The sequence below is a fragment of the Fukomys damarensis genome, unplaced genomic scaffold (genome assembly GCF_012274545.1).
Source record: "Fukomys damarensis isolate Sample0158 unplaced genomic scaffold, DMR_v1.0_HiC HiC_scaffold_22, whole genome shotgun sequence".
NCBI classification, from domain to species: domain Eukaryota; kingdom Metazoa; phylum Chordata; class Mammalia; order Rodentia; family Bathyergidae; genus Fukomys; species Fukomys damarensis.
In genome coordinates this window covers 19014112-19019395 of record NW_022900934.1, presented here as the reverse complement: position 1 = coordinate 19019395, position 5284 = coordinate 19014112, and the positions used below count along the sequence as shown (strand labels likewise).

The following is a 5284-nucleotide window of genomic DNA, read 5'->3' as shown; positions in this document are numbered from 1 at the left end:
AAATGTAAAGGGGAGATTGGCAGGTTTTATTTCTGAAGAGCCAGCGAACAAATGTCTTAGGCTTTCAGAATTATATCATTTCTGTCACCGTTGCCCAGATCTGCCGTCCATAGTCATAAGAAAGGATACAGATATAAATGAATTGACGCGACCGTGTTCCAAACAAAATTTATTTACAAAAACAAGATTTAGATGGCAGAACCCTGACATAACGATCAGGAAAGTTCCTAGCATCAATGCTAGCTACCATCAGCATCAGTATTCATATTATCAATATAAGTATAACTTTCTTTAAGCAGAAAATTTTGCTAGGGATTTCACCATCCCAGTGACCACAGGGTTCACCAGTGCTCACCCTGGGATAATTAGCAGTAAACCTAGTAACAAGATGAGTCACTCCAAAAGGGTGACATGGAGGGTTTCCATAAACTGCCTGGTCACCTTCTGTCTGTGCAATAGTGACCATGAAAGTCATGAAGCCCCTTGGTTCAAGGTATTTGATCTTCTGTGGTGATTGCGTATTGCAGCCCTTGGCAGGTAACTGATACTTCATATCCAGAGTTCAGAGATTGTCTTATATGCCTGTCCATGCTTTCAGATGGAAGCCCGTGAGTAGGGAGCTCAGAGGAGCTCAGCTTTAGGATAAAATACAGAAGTGACAAAAGGAGGGGGAGAGGGAGGGCCAGGGGGAGGGAGCATCCAGAGGAAACGAGGCGCTCACAAATCCCATCTCTCATGGATGCCCCACTTGTCCAACGTTCTTTCAGTTCTAGGTTTTGACTGCAACCAAGTGCCGGGTCCCAGGCTAGGAGAGGAGCAGCTAGCAGTGACCTGGGCCTCAAGCCCTGCCCTCCTGGATAAGGCCACGGCAGTAAGGGGAAAGACCATGAGGGAAGACATGGCAGCAGTGAAAAGGGAAGTGGAGGGTGGGGAGACACTTCTGAGGGTGGGGGGTCCAGCCTAAGCTGGGGTCAGAGAAGGGCTCCCCAAGGAAATGACTTAGAAGCCAAGACCAGAAGGATGTGTGGGGATTAGTCACCCTCCCTGACTTCCTCTCCTCTTTGGGTCCACCCCCCTTCGGATGAAGGAGCCTCCTGATATCGGCCACACACCCAGTCACCCCTCAGCTCCTGTCTTACACAAACCATCGCTTACCCACACTGCCTTTGAAATAGCCTTTTCCCTCACCTGAATTTGAACCTGAAATTTCAGTGCTTTTAGGATAAAACCAAGGCCTTATCGTGGTTCACTAACTCTCTCTCTCTTATTGGTAACTCTGTTCTAGCCACCCAACATTTTCTTCCTGACCTTGCTGCCACAGGCCCTCTGCATGTACTGTTATCTCTATCTAGAATACTTCACCTTCTCCTAGTTACCTAGCTAACTCTTACTTATCTTTCAGGTCTTGGATTGCTAATTTCCTCAGAACAGATTTCTATGACCTTCCTAACTGATTAGAAGCTTCAATTTTTAAGCTTTCGAATTTCATAGATCCCTGTCCTTAGCAGTTACTATAGTTGCCATTCTCCATAGTCTGTGCAGCACGTATTAATTCCATGGGCCCGGTGTGTGTTCACAAATGAATTCAATAATGAAGCAAAGCACGGATGCCACGATGTCATCGTATTTCTCCTTTCAACCGCTAGAGAAGAAAAAATCCCCAGCCCGCTGAGCTCATCTGTGTGCTCTGGTGTGTGTTCACAATGGCAGCTGTGGCATGGCAAGGGGAAGAGAGAAAAACAAAAAAATCACCATGGAGTCAGGAGAGCCAAAGCAAATTCCCAATTCAAATTACTCTAAGTCTAAGTTTCCTCATCTGTAAAAAGGGCAAAACAATTCCCCAGTGTTCTGGGGGTGGGGGTGCGAGGCAGGAGGATCACGAGTTCAAGCTCAGCCTGGGCCATTTAGCACGTTAGTAAGACTGTGTCGCCAAATAAAAAACTAAAAAGCGGGTGGAGCTGGAGATACAGCTTGGTGCACAGGCCCTGGCTGCAACCCCTGGTACTGAAAAAAAAAGTGTAGGAGGACAGCATCTTCCCCCGAGATAAACCACTTAGACTTGCCGGGCATAATGCAACTACTTAAGGATGTTGTTTCTGGGAGTGTATCAGAGTCTATCCGAGAGCCAGGTAAGAGGTGTCCTGAGCCCGGTGGCTGATGCAGAGACCGCCTGGGGCAGGGAGCACAAGCCCACTCCGAGGGGCCCCGAGGGAGGACAGCTGGCTCTCCACATTGATCATCAGCCCCGCAGAGGGAACATTTGCCTTTCTTCCCCTTCCAAATAATTAAAGTATAATATTTTATGGCCTGATAAAATTTACTGGGACCCTTGGCACGTAATTATAGTGCTTCTTTAAAGGAGACCCCATAAAAGATGCATGATTAGAAAGTTAAGGATCTGGATAGAATTGCAAAGATGTGACAAATAATTTACAAGCGATAAACTGTCCAAGAGGAAAAAAATTCCAATAACTTCTGATGAAGGCTAACAATTAAAATAATAAATTCCCCAAGAGCAAGGGTAAACTCTTTTTCTTGGTCAAAGGCTTAAACTCCATGAGCTCCAGAGACCTTCTTGTCAAAGTCAAGTCCTGGTTTCCTGGGACATCTGTTCTTCCTTCTTTACATATTTGTTTCTGTACATAGGCATTTATTTTCTAAAATTTGAGTAATTCCTTTGTTCATTGACCTATCAATTTTACCCCTAGCCATTTTTCCCTTTGGTCATTTTATTCTTCCTCCATTCAGCTACCCTTCCACCCATTTTTCTCTTTATCAGCTCATGATCTAGCCATTTGTTCACTCTTACTTGTCCTTTGTTTATCCATTTACTTACCCACCCTCTCCTCATGAGTTGCTCACTTGTGCTAAGCAGATCCTTTCTTGTGCTCTGAGGCACTGCTCAATGCTCAGTAGAAACACGATGTGAACCACATTTACAATTTTACGTCTTCTAGTAGCCACACTCAATTTTTCAAAAACAAATAAAATCAATTTAAGTAATAATTCTATTAGCTAATAATTATTTTGTTATAACATTACATGAGCGCTCAGTATGTTTAACATGTTATTTCAGTATAAAACAAATACTATTTAACAAATTTCCTTAATCTCATTTAACTTGATTCATTTAAAGTATTATCATTTATGTCAACTTATAACCAATACAAAAATATGGAGTTACTTTGCACTCTTTCTGTACTGAGCATTTGAAATCCACTGTGCGTTTTACCCACGCAGCTGAGCTCAGTCTTGAGCAGCCGAATTCTAAGTGCTCTGTAGCCACCACACCACACACAACAGCGAAGCTGTAGACTGTCTCGAGCTCTGTATGGAACACACAGTTTTTGCCCTCGAAGAGGTCTCGCTGGGGTAAGGGTGGGTAAGGCACGATTTCATTGAATCTTGATACTTAAGCTCTTAGTCCATTTTCTGTTGTTATAATTGGATGACACCAACTGAGTAATTTACAAAGAATAAAAATCTCAGCTCACAAGTAAAGGCTGCAAAGTCCTACCTCAGGTAGCTGCACCTGTCAAGTCCTTCTTGCTGGTGGGGACTCTGCAAAGTCCCACTGCAAGGCAGGGCATCACCTGGTAACACAGAACATCCTCCTCCTCTTCTTATAAATCTACAGCCTCATTGGATTAGGACCCCACCCTTATAGCCTCATTTAACCTTAATTACTTCCCAAAGGTCACACCTCCAATTACCACAGTAGGATTAAGTTTCCACCCTCCCAATACCTCACAATGAGGACTAAATTTTAATATGATTTTCATCTTGACATATGGTGAGCTATAAGTATATGATCCTCCTGTTTTATATAGAGAGAGAGAGAAAAAGAAAGGGGTTTTCATTTTTTCTTTAAAAAAGGTACAAGAACAAGTCAGTTGAGTAGCAAATGCTCAGGTTGAGCCAGGCTATGCAGTTCCTACGCTCTTCAAGTATCTCTTCATGGAGACCGAGAGCCCTGAAAGAACACACCTTGGAGAAGAATGAGCCTACACAGGTTACAGCTGGGCTTTTGCACCTGCTATCATCTCCTATCCATTCATAACTCAGAGAACTAGAACTGTATGGCCAATTAACACCATGTCTCCACAGCCTGAAGATGGTGATGATGATGATGATGATGGTGGTGGTGGTGGTGGTGGTGGTGGTGACAACAATAAAATAGCAACTATTAAGAGAAATGATGATAAATAATGATCACATTACTAAGCATTTACTATAATGTTGCAAGCACTTTCCCTGCATGGATTCAATCACCCTTACGTTAGAGAAGAGAGAACAAGCCAAAGCCGAAGCCACCGCCCTGCCAAGCAGGTGTTACTCACATAAACCTTCATCATGAGCATTTAACTGGTACCTGCCTCAGCCAGAGAGTATAGAAGCTATGCGAGGTCACCAAGGGTGTGACACTTAGAACCTCTGTGTCATTGTTACCGAGAAGTACAAAGTCCAGTGAAGAAGAAGAATCAATGAACAAATAAAGGCTCTGAAGGATCCCAGGTACTGTGCTAGAGGCCCCTACATAGCAAAGTGGGGGACAGGGGGAATGAGCTGTCTCCTCTCCTTACAGGTGTGAGAGGTGGACATGAACCAGAAACCACAAAGATGTCTCTGAAACACTATTCAGGAAGTATTCTCTCTCCACTCTGCAGAACCCACTCTGCTCGGGTCCTCGGAGCACAGGCTTTGGCCAGGCCCCGCCAGGCCAATTTCCGTTCCCTCCTCGTTCCTTGCCCAGGATGGCTTGCTCACTCCATTGACTCCCCGGAGGCATGGGGCAGCTTTACACATATTAAGCGTCATCATGGATCAATGAGGAAATACAATCACTTGGGCTTCTGAGAATGTATATGTTTGTTTTAAAACTCCTGTCTTTCTTGGGTATAGGCAAAACACTGCCAGCGAAACACCTCCCAGAGATGTGCTGTGGGAATGATTTAATGACTTTAGCTGTCTGTAGCAATATCAATCAAAGGAGCTTCCCAGTAGCCTCTGCTTGGGAAGGAAAGAGATACTTGGCAGAGGAGTGGAAAGCAAGAGAGAGATCTGGGGTCAAAATTAGGTGGAGGCAGAGAGATAAAAGGGAGGAGAGAAGGAAAGCAAGGAACAGGAAGATAGCACGATGGTACCCAAAAATGGCAGGCTGAGAAAAAAACAATGCAGAGCTAGGGAGACTAAAAGGGCCAGAAAAGTAAGGAAGAAGAGAGACAGGGAGAGACAGGGCCAGATGTAATGAAGGAAACCCAAAACCGAGTAATGAAAGAGAGCA

The 5284-nt window shown here is 44.3% G+C and overlaps 1 long non-coding RNA gene across 3 annotated transcripts; it reads right to left on the bottom strand.

The window, feature by feature from the left end:
• Positions 1 to 485: 485 nt before the first annotated feature.
• On the bottom strand, positions 486 to 4408 carry LOC104867131. 3 transcript variants are annotated; one of them, XR_781680.1, is made up of 3 exons: positions 4341 to 4408; positions 2837 to 2965; positions 486 to 1710 (listed from the first exon to the last, which is right to left on the bottom strand). It is a non-coding gene; the product is annotated as an uncharacterized LOC104867131 (long non-coding RNA). The 3 variants fall into 3 exon arrangements; XR_781681.1 differs by having other exon boundaries at positions 3988 to 4360; XR_002025594.1 differs by lacking the exon at positions 4341 to 4408 and adding an exon at positions 3185 to 3257.
• Between the last annotated feature and the right edge of the window lie 876 nt (positions 4409 to 5284).